Genomic DNA, 17,588 nt, shown 5'->3' with positions numbered 1-17,588 from the left:
ACCCCCTGCACCCTCCCCCGCTCCACCGCCGCCGCCGATGATATTTTCAAATAACAAATTTGATGATATTTTTTAAAAAATTATTACTGTTTTTATAAAAAATTATTACTGTTTTATATTCATATTCATTTTCTAAAAAATAATTATAAAAAATTGTAGACTACAATTGTTGTTAAACAACAATTATTACTATTTTTATAAAAAAATATTACTGTTTCATATTCATATTCATTTATTAAAAAATAATAATAATAAATATACTATTGGCGCACCGGCCTGGTGGTGCGCCATTGCTATCTAAAAAAAGATTTCTAATGGCGCACCGGCGATGGGTGCACCATTGCTATCTAAAAAAAGATTTCTAATGGCGCACCGACGGGTGGTGCGCCATTAGTAATCTTCCCCCTATAGCTAAGTCCTCCCTCTCCCTCGCCAGAGATCCCCTTTCGTCCCTCTCTCCCTCGCCAGACCCACAACGCCGCCGCCCCGACACCCGCCGCCCACGCGCCCCCACCCCCGCGCCCCACCCCCGCCGCCCCGACCCTCAACGTCTTCGCCTTCCTCCTCGCCGTCGGCGCCGAGCAGCGACGCAGCACCGTACGCCCCCCGACCCTCCTCCTCCCCTTCCCCTCCTCCTCCTCCCCTTGCCCCTCGCCTGCGCCGGGGCTGACGGCCCCTTCTCTGTCTCGCAAGGTAAGGTCTCCGGCACCTCTACGACACCGACGCCTCCACCGTCTAGGGCGTCTGCGCCTTCTTCCACCTCCGGCCACCGCACCGTCGATCCCCGCACGAGCTCGCCATCGTCTTCCTCTCGGTGAGCTGCACCGGTTCCCCTCCCCCCCTTCTGTTAACTGAACATTGTCAGGTTTAGGTTCTGTTAACTGAAAATTTTTAGATTCAGAAACATTGTTGGACTGATAGGAGGTTTGTTGAACAGAGCAATCTACACCTGTAATTTCTACTGTTATGCCTCTGTTGATTGTGATCTCTGCACATGTTTAATGTCTGTGCTGTTGTGCGGCTGTTATGTGTGTCTATGTCGGTGAGCTTGTGTTATGCACTTCTGCGTTTTGATGTCCCCCCTTACCTTAGTTTTTTCATCTCACTGGTCCTTTTCATTGTATTGGTCCTTTTCATTTTTGTCAAAGAGGCCCCGAGTTCTCTCTTCACTTGTGTGGTGATTGTCTTGGTCCTTTTCATTTTTGTCATGGCATTCTTGAGGTGTTGATGTGTCTGAGGGCATGAACCATGATCAAGTTGAGTTTAGATTTCATTAGATTAGATGGATTATCATGCATTGTGTCCTGATAGTTGGATATTTGAGTAGTATTGTCAACACTAATAACTTTTACATGTTTGCATTGCTTCCAAGAGTAACAGCAGGTGCTTATGACACCTTTAGGAGATCTACTCATCTCTAATCATGCTACTCAAGGATGGGAACCGTAGGCATCTCTATATATTTTTTCAGTGTCCTTTATTGGTGGTTCTATGATGTAGTCCAGATGAAACCAATTGCATGCATTGAGAAATAGAGTATTAAAACAGGACTTGACGTGGTTTTCCACTTAGCTATCTGAATTGAGAAAAAACATAGCTTTTGCGGTCTCTGAGGCAAAACTTGCTACTCCATATACAACTAATACTACTACTAGACAAGATACTACTCCATATACTACTAATACTACTACTGTATTTCATTTCAAAGTTCAAAATGCTGGTACTGAGATTTTCATTTCCAATGAGTGATGTTTTTCCTAGCAGTAGAAAAAACATAGCAACTTCTCTGTTTTTATAAAGTTGTTCTTATATGGGTGAAACTTCACTTGTTTTTAGGCTAGTGCAGGGTGTTGCTTCTTCTGTATGGGCCAACTATGTCACAAATAAATTGTTCCTTCTTCTGTATTGGACAAGTAATGCCTTTTAAAGATGATGATCATCTTGCTAGTTTGCTGGGTTTTGTCTCCGACCATTGTGTCGTGATGAATTTGCAGGTACCCCGAGAGGCCCTTGAGTTTGCCGGAATGTCGATTAACTTCTGTTCCGGCAAATTCGGGTACTCCATATGTCCTATTTTTAGCAAAGGTCATGCCGAAATTTTCCGTGAATTGTAGCATGACTTTGCTAAAAATAGGACATATGGGGTACTTGCGACTAATGCATGCATCGGCGTCGACAAAACCTAAATGATGAAAGCTTAGGCTTTTAGGGTGCCTCGACGTCGACAAACCCTAAATGATAAAACCTTGGCTTTTAGGGTGCCTCGGTGTCGATAAGAACCTAAATGATGAAAGCTTAGACTTTTAGGGTGCCTCAGTGTCGACAAACCCTAAATGATAAAAGCTTAGCTTTTAGGATGCCTCGGTGTCAACAAACCCTAAATGATGTAGTTTTGAATTATGAACGTAGGATATGTCATCATCATCATCGGACGAGGAAAGTCTCCCGACGGAGTGCGACTGGTGCCACGACAATCAAGGTCTGTGCGACATGCCTCACCTGGACGATGATCGGCGCTTCAGCATTAAGCTCGAGGAGACCTTCGAAGTTGAAACGGTACACAACGACGACAAGTGTTATTTTCATAATTAAGCATGACTTCAACTATTTCAACGTGTAATTTTCATCTTTTACAATTCGAGTATAGCTTATCCCATGCCATGCAAGACGCTATGTCTTGGAGAGGATGGATTTTGAAGACCATGAAATTTGTGAAACAAAGAAAATTCACCTAAGGACTCGTCACGATGTGGACTTTGAAGTAAATCTATATAATTCTGAGAGCATAACCCATTTCGGTTGCAAAAATTGGAAAGCATTTTGCAAGATGTATGGTTTTGATGAGGGTATGCTTATCACCATGGATCATGGTAATCCTGACTTCAACCAAGACAATATGGACATTTGGGTCCTTGTTGATACGCCTCCAGTTCTACCGCTATGTGAGTTTCTCAAACATAGTTATTAGCTAATTTATATTGTTTATTTCAAAATAGTTGACAGCTTATTTCCATTGACAGCTTATTTTTATTGTTCAAAGAATGTGCAGGAGATGGTAGACAAAACCCACTACACCGATGGCTCCGAATTAACAACTTACAAGGAGAAAAATCATCTGGTCGGATTTTGTACTGACATTGAGAATTACACTATCCACAATCAAACTCCTCAACATTATGGTAAATACGTGCCACTAGTGCATGTGTTCAACTACGGTAACTACCATGGAGATATCTTGGTACGATTTTTACTATTACGACATCCGTGCATCTTTTGCATACTTCTAAAACTAGTACATCATTGCTAACTATGAAGTTATTACTATGTTTTTCAACGGATAATCCCAGAGAATTGTGTGCCTCATATGATGTATCAGAAAGGTAGTGTTAATGTTTTGAACATACAGCCAGGTCGTCCTACGAATCTCAACTGTCCATACGAGATTTCTAAAAGAAGTGGAGACATGAAAATCAAAGGATGGAAAAAATGTATGGACAGTCGTAAGGAGCTTCTTGGAAGCAAAAGGAAGTGAAGCGCAAGAATTGGAGACAGGATGTTCTCCATTCTCCATAATGGAGAGTCAGGGTCTATATTGTTTTATGCTATTTTAGCTTAAATAGGGTATTTAGGTCCTGCCTAATACTAATGATCATGTGCTAAGAACAATTAAGTAGGGTTGGTTCGATGACTATCAAGATGATGATCGTATGACTTGTTATGAATAACGAGTAGAAGTTGTATGATGATGATTAGTAGGACTTATTAGGATTAGTATTATTTTCGACAAACTCGATATCGCGGTCTCGAGACTTGTAATGTTTTATCTTTGTTCGGTCTTTTGAATTCGGAGGCTAATATGATGAATTGTATTTGGAGACTAATCTTCTATTGTATTCGATGAATCTGCTGTTGCTGTGTGCTACTGTCTATATTCTGTCAAATAATATATTTTCTAACCTGTGCAAAAATCAAAAAAGTGAAAAAAAACAAATATTCATACTAATGGCACATCACCACAAGGTGCGCCATTAGTATGCCAAAGGATACTAATGGCGCATCAAGACAGAGTGCGCCATTAGTATGACAAAGCAGATGGTTACATATGGCCCCCCAGGAGGCATACTAATGGCGCATGGTGTTACATACTAATGGCGCACTTCCTGGTGCGCCATTAGCATACCAGATACTAATGACGCATCAGTGATGCGCCATTAGTAAAAAATTCTAGTGGCGTGATACTAATGGCGCATCGGTAGTGCGCCATTAGTAGGCAAAACCGGTGCGCCATTAGTAGGTCTTTTCCTAGTAGTGGTCTGTGTGTTTTGCGTGTTAACCGGGTTGTCAGTCGTCGGGCCAGAAGGGACAGCCCGTCGCACAATTGTTACACAAATTCGACCGGAACAAAGAACGAAAACAGATGTTTTTTGTTGGGACGCGTCTAGTGAGCAAACGTTTGCCCACTAGCGCTTCCTGGCAGCCTCTCTTATTTAGGCATGTTTTGGTCCCCCGATCCAGATTTGGAAAGTAGGAAGGCCCACGCTTTTCTCCCGCTCCCATGCTTTCCTTCAGCTCGCACGCTTTTCTTCAGCTCTCCCATCACGTGCTTGATCAACGCCGGTCATCAAATAGGAAGTGTAGCTTGCCTGACGTACCCCTGCGCCCAACGCCCCCCTTTCCCTCTCCTCACCTACCCCCACGCCCTTCTTCTTCTCCCCCAAAATCGGAGGGACCCTGCAATGGCTGCCCCATTGAAGCTTAAAAACTGAAAGAAGAATCTACCAATATACAGACAAAGTAAGAAGAGATGGGAGGTGTGATTTTCTCACCTTGTTTTTTCATATCTGATTGCACCTTCTTCCTCGCAGTGTTCTCCCTTGTTTTTCCCAGATCCATGAGCAACAAGTATGGTTGTTGTGCTGCTCCTGTTGCAAAATAGAAAACAAAAACAGAAAGTGAGCAACTATAGTGGATTTTATAAGCAAATCAGGTATTAACAGCAAGCAACTCTTGGCAGGACATGAACCACAACGTCTGTTTTTCATTTTTTTCATGTATCGACTGCTGTATTTTTAGGTTGCTTTGGGACTAGAAAAAGGTGTATTGAAAAACAGAACAAAAAAGAAACAACTTCTAAGCTTTGTTTTAAGCAAAATTCGTGTTAAGAGCGAGCAACTCATGTGTGATCATGCATGTTAGAACTAAAAAGATGTGGGGAAAAATGTGGGCAACTACTGGGGCACTTTTAAGCAAAATAAAAAAAGGTGAAAAAAGGGTAAGCAACTCATTTGTCTCTTATGAATTTAGTTTGCTTTGTACAACATATGTGGTAAAATTTTAAAAGAAAAGCAGCAAACTGAAGGAAATATGCCCTAGAGGCAATAATAAAGTTATTATTTATTTCCTTATATCATGATAAATGTTTATTATTCATGCTAGAATTGTATTAACCGGAAACATAATACATGTGTGAATACATAGACAAACAGAGTGTCACTAGTATGCCTCTACTTGACTAGCTCGTTAATCAAATATGGTTATGTTTTCTAACCATGAACAAAGAGTTGTTACTTGATTAACGGGATCACATCATTAGTTGAATGATCTGATTGACATGACCCATTCCATTAGCTTAGCATCCGATCGTTTAGTATGTTGCTATTGCTTTCTTCATGACTTATACATGTTCCTATGACTATGAGATTATGCAACTCCCGTTTACCGGAGGAACACTTTGTGTGCTACCAAACGTCACAACGTAACTGGGTGATTGTAAAGGTGCTCTACAGGTGTCTCCAAAGGTACATGTTGGGTTGGCGTATTTCGAGATTAGGATTTGTCACTCCGATTGTCGGAGAGGTATCTCTGGGCCCTCTCGGTAATGCACATGACATAAACCTTGCAAGCATTGCAACTAATGAGTTATTTGTGAGATGATGTATTACGGAACGAGTAAAGAGACTTGCCGGTAACGAGATTGAACTAGGTATTGGATACCGACGATCGAATCTCGGGCAAGTAACATACCGATGACAAAGGGAACAACGTATGTTGTTATGCGGTCTGACCGATAAAGATCTTCGTAGAATATGTAGAAGCCAATATGAGCATCCAGGTTCCGCTATTGGTTATTGACTGGAGACGTGTCTCGGTCATGTCTACATTGTTCTCGAACCGTAGGGTCCGCATGCTTAAGGTTTCGATGACAGTTATATTATGAATTTATGAGTTTTGATGTACCGAAGGAGTTCGGAGTCCCGGATGAGATCGGGGACATGACGAGGAGTCTCGAAATAATCGAGACGTAAAGATCGATATATTGGACGACTATATTCGGATATCGGAAAGGTTCCGAGTGATTCGGGTATTTTTCGGAGTACCAGAGAGTTACGGGAATTCGCGGGGGAGTATATGGGCCTTATTGGGCCATACAGGAATAGAGGAAAGAGGCCAAAAGGAAGGAGGCCTGCGCCCCCCCCCCTCTGGTCCGAATTGGACAAGGGGCGCAGCCCCCTTTTCCTTCTTCCTCTCCCCCTCTTTCCCCTTCTCCTACTCCAACAAGGAAGGAGGGAGTCCTACTCCCGGTGGGAGTAGGACTCCCCTTGGCGCGCCCCCTCCTAGGCCGGCCGCCCCCTCCCCCTTGCTCCTTTATATACGGGGGCAGGGGGGCACCCCATGACACACAAGTTGATCTTCGTGATCGTTCCTTAGCCGTGTGCGGTGCCCCCCTCCATGATATTACACCTCGGTCATATTGTAGCGGGTCTTAGGCGAAGCCCTGCGACGGTTGAACATCAAGATCGTCACCACGCCATCGTGCTGACGGAACTCCTCCCCGAAGCTTTGCTGGATCGGAGCCTGGGGAGCGTCATCGAGCTGAACGTGTGCCAAGAACCCGGAGGTGCCGGAGTAACGGTGCTTGGATCGGTTGGACCGAGAAGACGTACGACTACTTCCTCTACGTTGCGTCAACGCTTCCGCTTCGGTCTATGAGGGTACATAGACAACACTCTCCCCTCTCGTTGCTATGCATCACCATGATCTTGCGTGTGCGTAGGAATTTTTTTGAAATTACTACGTTCCCCAATAGTGGCATCCGAGCCTAGGTTTTATGCGTAGATGTCATATGCACGAGTAGAACACAAGTGAGTTGTGGGCGATATAAGTCATACTGCTTACCAGCATATCATACTTTGGTTCGGCGGTATTGTTGGATGAAGCGGCCCGGACCGACATTACGCGTACGCTTACGCGAGACTGGTTCTACCGACGTGCTTTGCACACAGGTGGCTGGCGGGTGTCAGTTTCTCCAACTTTAGTTGAACCGAGTGTGGCTACGCCCGGTCCTTGCGAAGGTTAAAACAACACCAACTTGACAAACTATCGTTGTGGTTTTTGATGCGTAGGTAAGAACGGTTCTTGCTAAGCCCGTAGCAGCCACGTAAAACTTGCAACAACAAAGTAGATGACGTCTAACTTGTTTTTGCAGGGCATGTTGTGATGTGATATGGTCAAGACGTGATGAGATATAAGTTGTTGTATGAGATGATCATGTTTTGTTGAAGTTATCAACAACTGGCAAAATCCTTATGGTTGTCTCTCTATTGCATAAGATGCAAGCGTCCAATAATTGCTTTACTTTATCGCTATGCGATAGCAATAGTTGCAAGAGCAATTGTTGGCGAGAAGACCACGTGACGACACATTGATATAGATCAAGATGATGGAGATCATGGTGTCATGCCGGTGATGATAGAGATCATGACAGTACTTTGGAGATGGAAATCGAAGGTGCAAGATGATGATGGCCATATCATGTCACATATTTTGATTGCATATGATGTTTATCTTTTATACATCTTATTTTTCTTAGGTTGACGGTAGCATTTTAAGATGATCTCTCACTAATTATCAAGAAGTGTTCTCCCTGAGTATGCACCGTTGTGAAAGTTCTTCGTGCTGAGACACCACGTGATGATCAGGTGTGATAGGCTCTACGTTCAAATACAACGGGTGCAAAACAGTTGCACACGCGGAATACTCAGGTTATACTTGACGAGCCAAGCATATAAAAATATGGCCTCGGAACACGGAGACCGAAAGGTCGAGCGTGAATCATATAGTAGATATGATCAACATAGTGATGTTCGCCAATGAAACTGCTCCATCTCACGTGATGATCAGACATGGTTTTAGTTGATTTGGATCACGTGATCACTTAGAGGATTAGAGGGATGTCTATCTAAGTGGGAGTTCTTAAGTAATATGATTAATTGAACTTAAATTTATCATGAACTTAGTCCTGGTAGTATTTTGCAAATTATGCTGTAGATCAATAGCTCGCGTTGTTGCTTCCCTGTGTTTATTTTGATATGTTTCTAGAGAAAATTGTGTTGAAAGATGTTAGTAGCAATGATGCGGATTGGATCCGTGATCTGAGGTTTATCCTCATTGCTGCACAGAGGAATTATGTCCTTGATGCACCGCTAGGTGACAGACCTATTGCAGGAGCAGATGCTGACATTATGAACGTTTGGCTAGCTAAATATGATGACTACTTGATAGTTTAGTGCACCATGCTTAACGGCTTAGAATCGGGACTTCAAAGACGTTTTGAACGTCATGGACCATATGAGATGTTCCAGGAGTTGAAGTTAATATTTCAAGCAAATACCCGAGTTGAGAGATATGAAGTCTCCAACAAGTTCTATAGCTAAAAGATGGAGGAGAATCGCTCAACTAGTGAGCATGTGCTCAGATTGTCTGGGTATTACAATCGCTTGAATCAAGTGGGAGTTAATCTTCCAGATAAGATAGTGATTGACAGAATTCTCTAGTCACCATCACCAAGTTAGTAGAACTTCGTGATGAACTATAGTATGCAAGGGATGACGAAAATGAATCCCGAGCTTTTCATGATGATGAAATCGATGGAGGTAGAAATCAAGAAAGAGCATCAAGTGTTGATGGTTGACAAGATCACTAGTTTCAAGAAAAGGGCAAAGGAAAAAAGGGGAACTTCAAGAAAAACAGCAAGCAAGTTGTTGCTCATGTGAAGAAGCCCAAGTCTGGCCCTAAGCCTGGGACTAAGTGCTTCTACTTCAAAGGGACTGGTCACTGGAAGCGGAACTACCCCAAGTGATTGGCGGATAAGAAGGATGGCAAAGTGAACATAAGTATATTTGATATACATGTTATTGATGTGTACTTTACTAGTGTTTATAGCAACCCCTCGGTATTTGATGCTAGTTCAGTTGCTAAGAGTAGTAACTCGAAACGGGAGTTGCAGAATGAACAGAGACTAGTTAAGGGTGAAGTGACGATATGTGTTGGAAGTGGTTCCAAGATTGATATCATCATCATCACACACTCCCTATACTTTCGGGATTAGTGTTGAACCTAAATAAGTGTTATTTGGTGTTTGCGTTGAGCATGAATATGATTTGATCATTATTTATTGTAATACGGTTATTCATTTAAGTAAAAGAATAAATTGTTGTTCTGTTTACATGAATAAAACCTTATATGGTTACACACCCAATGAAAATAGTTCATTGGATCTCGATCGTAGTGATACACATATTCATAATATTGAAACCAAAAGATGCGAAGTTAATAATGATAGTGCAACTTATTTGTGGCACTGCCGTTTAGGTCATATTGGTGTAAAGCGCATGAAGAAACTCCATACTTATGGACTTTTGGAACCACTTGATTATGGATCACTTGGTACTTGCGAACCATGCCTCATGGGCAAGATGACTAAGACTCCGTTCTCCGGAACAATGGAGCGAGCAACAAACTTGATTGGAAATAATACATACTGATGTATGCAGTCCAATGAGTGTTGAGGCTCGCGGCGGGTATCATTATTTTCTGTCCTTCACAGATGATTTGAGCAGATATGAGTATATCTACTTGATGAAACATAAGTCTGAAACATTTGAAAAGCTCAAAGAATTTCAGAGTGAAGTGGAAAATCATCGTGACAAGAAAATATAAGTTTCTACGATCTGATCGTGGAGAAGAGTATTTGAATTACGAGTTTGGTCTTCAGTTAAAACAATGTGAAATAGTTTCACTACTCACTCCACCTGGAATACCACAGTGTAATGGTGTGTTCAAACGTCGTAATCGTACTTTATTTGATATGGTGCGATCTATGATGTCTCTTACAGATTTGCCGCTATTGTTTTGGGGTTATGCATTAGAGACAGCTACATTCACGTTAAATAGGGCACCATCTAAAGCCATTTGAGATGACACCGTATGAACTATGGTTTAGCAAGAAACCTAAGATGTAGTTTCTTAAAGTTTGAGGTTACAATGCTTATGTGAAAAAGTTTCAACTTGATAAGCTCAAACCTAAATCGGAGAAGTGCGTCTTCATAGGATATCCAAAGGAAACTATTGGATACACCTTCTATCACAGATCCGGAGGCAAGACTTTTGTTGCTAAATTCGGAAACTTTCTAGAGAAGGAGTTTCTCTCGAAAGAAGTGAGTAGGAGGAAAGTAGAAAACTTGATAAGGTAATTGTATCTTCTCCCTTATTGGAAAGTAGTTCATCACAGAAATCTATTCTTGTGACTACTACACCAATTAATGAGGAAGCTAATGATGATGATCATGTAACTTCAGATCAAGTTACTACCGAATCTCGTAGGTAAACCAGAGTGAGATCCGCACCAGAGTGGTACGGTAATCCTGTTCTGGAAGTCATGTTACTAGACCATGACGGACTTGCAAACTATGAGGAAGCGATGATGAGCCCAGATTCCGCGAAATGGTTTGAGGCCATGAAATCTGAGATATGATCCATGTATGAGAACAAAGTATGGACTTTGATGGATTTGCCCGATGATCGGCAAGCCATAGAGAATAAATGGATCTTCAAGAGGAAGACGGACGCTGATAGTAGTGTTACTATCTACAACGCTAGACTTGTTAAAAAAGGTTTTTGACAAAGTTCAAGGTGTTGACTACGATGAAATTTTCTCACTCGTAGCGATGCTTAAGTCTGTCCAAATCATGTTAGCAATTGCCGCATTTTTATGAAATCTGGCAAATGGATAAACAAAATTACATTCCTTAATGGATTTAAAGAAGAGTTGTATATGATGCAACCAGAAGGTTTTGTCAATCCTAAAGGTGCTAACAAAATATGCAGGCTCCAGTGATCCATCTATGGACTGGTGCAAGCATCTCGGAGTTGGAATATACGCTTTGATAAGTTGATCAAAGCATATAGTTTTATACAGACTTTGGTGAAGCCTGTATTTACAAGAAAGTGAGTGGGAGCACTACAACATTTCTGATAAGTATATGTGAATGACATATTGTTGATCGGAAATAATGTAGAATTATTCTGCAAAGCATAAAGGAGTGTTTGAAAGGAGTTTTTCAAAGAAAGGACCTCGGTGAAGCTGCTTACATATTGAGCATCAAAATCTATAGAGATAGATCAAGACGCTTGATATGTTTTTTCAATGAGTACATACCTTGAAAAGATTTTGAAGTAGTTCAAAATGGAACAGTCAAAGAAAGAGTTCTTGCCTGTGTTACAAGGTGTGAAGTTGAGTAAAGACTCAAAGCCCGACCACGGCAGAAGATAGAAAGAGAATGAAAGTAATTCCCTATGCCTCAGTCATAGGTTCTATAAAGTATGTCATACTGTGTACCAGAACTATTGTACCCTGCACTGTGTTTAGCAAGGGAGTACAGTAGTGATCTAGGAGTAGATCACTGGACAGCGGTCAAAATTATCCTTAGTGGAATAAGGATATATTTCTTGATTATGGAGGTGACAAAAGGTTCGTCGTAAAGGGTTACGTCGATGCAAGTTTTGACACTGATCCAGATGACTCTAAGTCTCAATCTGGATACATATTGAAAGTGGGAGCAATTAGGTAGAGTAGCTCCATGCAGAGCATTGTTGACATAGAAATTTGCAAAATACATGCGGATCTGAATGTGGCAGACCTGTTGACTAAACTTCTCTCACAAGCAAAACATGATCACACCTTAGTACTCTTTGGGTGTTAATCACATAGCGATGTGAACTAGATTACTGACTCTAGTAAACCCTTTGGGTGTTGATCACATATCGATGTGAACTATGGGTGTTAATCACATGGTGATGTGAACTATTGCTGTTAAATCACATGGCGATGTGAACTAGATTATTGACTCTAGTGCAAGTGGGAGACTGAAGAAAATATGCCCTAGAGGCAATAATAAAGTTATTATTTATTTCCTTATATCATGATAAATGTTTATTATTCATGCTAGAATTGTATTATCCGGAATCATAATACTTGTGTGAATACATAGACAAACCAAACGTCACTAGTATGCCTCTACTTGACTAGCTCGTTAATCGAAGATGGTTATGTTTCCTAACCATAGACATGTGTTGTGATTTGATTAATGGGATCACATCATTAGGAGAATGATGTGATCAACATGACCCATTCCATTAGCTTAGCACCCGATCGTTTAGTATGTTGCTATTGCTTTCTTCATGACTTATACATGTTCCTATGACTATGAGATTATGCAACTCCTGTTTACCGGAGGAACACTTTGTGTGCTACCAAACGTCAAAACGCAACTGGGTGATTATAAAGGTGCTCTACAGGTGTCTCCGAAGGTACTTGTTGGGTTGGCGTATTTCGAGATTAGGATTTGTCACTCCGATTGTCGGAGAGGTATCTCTGGGCCCTCTCGGTAATGCACATCACTTAAGCCTTGCAAGCATTGCAACTAATGAGTTAGTTGTAGGATAATGTATTATGGAACGAGTAAAGAGACTTGCCGGTAACGAGATTGAACTAGGTATTGAGATACCGATAATCGAATCTCGGGCAAGTAACATACCGATGACAAAGGGAACAACGTATGTTGTTATGCGGTCTGACTGATAAAGATCTTCTTAGATTATGTGGGAGCCAATATGAGCATCCAGGTTCCGCTATTGGTTATTGACCGGAGACGTGTCTTGGTCAAGTCTACATTGTTCTCGATGACAGTTATATATGAGTTTATGAGTTTTGATGTACCGAAGGAGTTTGGAGTCCCGGATGAGATCGGGGAGATGACGAGGAGTCTCTAAATGGTCGAGACGTAAAGATCGATATATTGGACGACTATATTCGAACATCGGAAAGGTTCCGAATGATTCGGGTATTTTTCGGAGTACCGGAGAGTTACGGGAATACGTATTGGGCCTTATTGGGCCATACGGGAAAGAAGGAAAAGGGCCTCAAGGGTTGCCGCACCCCTCCCCTTGGTCTGGTCCGAATTGGACTAGGGAAGGGGGACGCCCCCTTCCTTCCTTCTCCTTTTCCCTTCCTCTTTTCCTATTCCATATGGGAGGTGGAATCCTATTAGGACTAGGGAGTCCTAGTAGGACTCCACACTTGGCGCGCCCCCTCCTAGGGCCGGCCTCCTCCTCCTTGCTCCTTTATATACGGGTGCAAGGGGCACCCCAAAGACACAACAATTGATCATTAATCTCTTAGCCATGTGCGGTGCCCCCTTCCACCATAATCCTCGATAATATTGTAGCGGTGCTTAGGCGAAGCCCTGCGATGGTAGAACATCAAGATCGTCACCACGCCGTCGTGCTGACGGAACTCTTCCCCGACATTCTACTGGATTAGAGTCCGGTGATTGTCATCGAGCTGAACGTGTGCTAGAACTCGGAGGTGCCGTAGTTTCGGTGCTTGATCGGTCGGGCCGTGAAGACGTACGACTACATCAACCGCATTGTGTTAACGCTTCCGCTTTCGGTCTACGAGGGTACGTAGACAACACTCTCCTCTTTTGTAACTATGCATCACCATGTGGGCAACTACTGGGGCACTTTTAAGCAAAATAAAAAAAGGTGGAAAAAGGGTAAGCAACTCATTTGTCTCTTATGAATTTAGTTTGCTTTGTACAACATATGTGGTAAAATTTTAAAAGAAAAGCAGCAAACTGAAGGAAATATGCCCTAGAGGCAATAATAAAGTTATTATTTATTTCCTTATATCATGATAAATGTTTATTATTCATGCTAGAATTATATTAACCGGAAACATAATACATGTGTGAATACATAGACAAACCGAGTCACTAGTATGCCTCTACTTGATTAGCTCGTTAATCGAAGATGGTTATGTTTCCTAACCATAGACATGTGTTGTGATTTGATTAATGGGATCACATCATTAGTTGAATGATCTGATTGACATGACCCATTCCATTAGCTTAGCACCCGATCGTTTAGTATGTTGCTATTGCTTTTTTCATGACTTATACATGTTCCTATGACTATAAGATTATGCAACTCCCGTTTACCGGAGGAACACTTTGTGTGCTACCAAACGTCACAACGTAACTGAGTGATTATAAAGGTGCTCTACAGGTGTCTCCAAAGGTACATGTTGGGTTGGCGTATTTCGAGATTAGGATTTGTCACTCCGATTGTCGGAGAGGTATCTCTGGGCCCTCTCGGTAATGCACATCACATAAGCCTTGCAAGCATTGCAACTAATGAGTTAGTTGTGAGATGATGTATTACGGAACGAGTAAAGAGACTTGCCGGTAACGAGATTGAACTAGGTATTGGATACCGACGATCGAATCTCGGGCAAGTAACATACCGATGACAAAGGGAACAACGTATGTTGTTATGCGGTCTGATCGATAAAGATCTTCGTAGAATATGTAGGAGCCCATATGAGCATCCAGGTTTCGCTATTGGTTATTGACTGGAGACGTGTCTCGGTCATGTCTACATTGTTCTCGAACCGTAGGGTCCGCACGCTTAAGGTTTCGATGACAGTTATATTATGAGTTTATGAGTTTTGATGTACCGAAGGAGTTCGGAGTCCCGGATGAGATCGGGGACATGACGAGGAGTCTCGAAATGATCGAGACGTAAAGATCGATATATTGGACGACTATATTCGGACATCGGAAAGGTTCCGAGTGATTCGGGTATTTTTCGGAGTACCGGAGAGTTACGGGAATTCGCCGGGGAGTATATGGGCCTTATTGAGCCAAACGGGAATAGAGGAAAGAGGCCAAAAGGAAGGAGGCCTGCGCCCCCCCTCTGGTCCGAATTGGACAAGGGGCGCAGCCCCCTTTTCCTTCTTCCTCTCCCCCTCTTTCCCCTTCTCCTACTCCAACAAGGAAGGAGGGAGTCCTACTCCCGGTGGGAGTAGGACTCCCCTTGGCGCGCCCCCTCCTAGGCCGGCCGCCCCCTCCCCCTTGCCCCTTTATATACGGGGGCAAGGGGCACCCCATGACACACAAGTTGATCTTCGTGATTGTTCCTTAGCCGTGTGCGGTGCCCCCCTCCACGATATTACACCTCGGTCATATTGTAGCGGTGCTTAGGCGAAGCCCTGCGACGGTTGAACATCAAGATCGTCACCACGCCGTCGTGCTGACGGAACTCCTCCCCGAAGCTTTGCTGGATCGGAGCCCGGGGAGCGTCATCGAGCTGAACGTGTGCCAAGAACTCGGGAGTAACGGTGCTTGGATCGGTTGGACCGGGAAGACGTACGACTACTTCCTCTACGTTGCGTTAACGCTTCCGCTTCGGTCTACGAGGGTACGTAGACAACACTCTCCCCTCTCGTTGCTATCCATCACCATGATCTTGCGTGTCCGTAGGATTTTTTTTAAAATTACTACGTTCCCCAACACAAACATCTAGCTGAGTTGTTTTAAGCAACCCCAGTTCTGCCATTAAGCAACTTCGTGCTCGTGCACGCTGGTCGTGAGCAACTGATTTCCTGCCAATCACTAGTATACTAGGCTCTTATTCAGTTTTACGGTCCTCACTGAAAAGAAACTGTAGGCAAGTGCCTAGGTTTTCTTAAGCAAGTTTAGTACAATAAGTAATCACACACGATTGATTTCTCTCTAGATAGTAAGCAACTAATTTCCAGGGGAAGGGTATGAAGATTACATGTGAGTAGCTGGTGGAGGTTTCTTACTTAGGCATTCCTTGGATAGCTTTGAGATGTTTTAGGTGGGTCCTACAAAAAAAGGAAAAGACAAAGGGGTTTGCCATGGTTTGCGTAACAAAGAAAGCTACCGTGGTCTTGTATGTGACTTGCTAGAAAACTATGGGGGACTTGCTAGAGTTTTATGCGTGACTTGCCTGTTGTTTAGAAAAAAATTATGAGTTTTGTGTTTCCACATACACAAATTGTCTGCCACCCAATCCCCCTTCCTATCCCCCTAAAATGTGTGCCTAAGATGTCACTTACCCGACTTTTCTCTGCATTTTAAATATTTGATTGACTTCAGTTTCTTTAAGTTGCTTGATTTGTGAGTACCAATTGGCTAGTATAGCTATGTGGAGTTGCCTAACCTTGATGTCTATGTTTTCTGAACTATCAGAACAGTGGGAAAAACTAGTATTTGATTTCAATTGTATTAAGTTGCTTGATATGTGTGTATCAAAATTGCCTCGTCTAGATGTGTGCAGTTGCCTATCATGTTCAGTAAAGATGGAGGCCCCCTTGTAGCAAACAATATATTATTGAGTATATAAATGAAAAAATGGCAAGTTCTGCATCATTTTGAGGCAACTACAAAGCACTGGTTAGCCAAAGTTGAAAAATGGACAAAACACAGAAAAGGCCATACTCCATGGTAGGACGGAGATCTGGCAAATAACTCATTTCACAAAACAGGAACTAGACCCTCTCTCACATCTAGCAACCATTAATGATTGTTCTTTTTTCTTCCTATGCTACTATATCCATATGTTTGTACATCACCGCTTTCCTTTCTACTCCCTCTGCCCCATAGTATAAGTGGTTTTTGATGCAAAAACCTCTTATATTGTGGGACGGAGGGAGTATGTATTTTTTAGTGCATGCTAGTTTTACCGCCATCACTGGAAAAAACTTTAGGCAAGTAATGAGGTTTTTAGGCATGTACAAACTTCTCAGATGTTGGGCAAGTCTACCATCTGAGTATATAATGAATAGCATATGTAACGCATATCGATATAACAACAATCTATCATCTAATAAGTATATACTGAAAAAAGATGGCAAGTTTGCATGATTTTGAGGCAACTACAAGGCGATTGCTAGGCAAGTTAAAAACATCCTTGGGCAACTCACACCATGCATCTATGCCAACTTCAGTCTTAGATGTTGGGCAAGTTTTGGCATTTTTCAGAGGCGCTCCAGTCGTGTCCTCTGCCTAGTAGTTCCTCAAATTACATATGCAGCAACTCGTGCCCCTTTGCGCGGGGCAACTTCCATCTCGAGCCCTACCAAAAATTACCTGATGTTCAAAAAAATTCTAGGGCAAACTACACCGAGGAAAAATGCTATTGCCATCAAAAACCATCCCCTCTTGCCCTGCATATCAACCTCGCCCCTACACGAAAATGGCATCTGCAGATCTGCTTCCTATCCCCTACCCGGCCTACCACATTTCCCCCCATCCAACGTCCGCCTCCTAGCACCCCGCCTACAAAAACTACCTCGGTGTCCCCCCTCCCAGTGTGTGTGTGGTGAATTAAACACTCAGAGCGCCGCACCCCCAATGGTACAACTACGGAGAAAAATCTAC

At 42.6% G+C, this 17,588-nt stretch overlaps 1 long non-coding RNA gene across 3 annotated transcripts in view; it reads right to left on the bottom strand.

Moving 5' to 3' along the window:
* Positions 1 to 4,709: 4,709 nt before the first annotated feature.
* Positions 4,710 to 17,588, bottom strand: part of LOC119327973 — a 15,799-nt gene continuing 2,920 nt past the window's right edge. For all 3 annotated transcript variants that reach the window (XR_005158779.1, XR_005158778.1, XR_005158777.1), the window contains 2 exons: positions 4,827 to 4,922; positions 4,710 to 4,740 (listed from right to left, as the gene is read on the bottom strand). This is a non-coding gene — a long non-coding RNA (uncharacterized LOC119327973). The remainder of the gene's footprint in view (positions 4,741 to 4,826; positions 4,923 to 17,588) is intronic.

Source organism: Triticum dicoccoides, chromosome 7A (assembly GCF_002162155.2).
Source record: "Triticum dicoccoides isolate Atlit2015 ecotype Zavitan chromosome 7A, WEW_v2.0, whole genome shotgun sequence".
In the NCBI taxonomy this organism is placed as follows: domain Eukaryota; kingdom Viridiplantae; phylum Streptophyta; class Magnoliopsida; order Poales; family Poaceae; genus Triticum; species Triticum dicoccoides.
The sequence above is the reverse complement of the archived record's forward strand: the minus strand, read 5'-3'. Positions and strand labels throughout refer to the sequence as shown.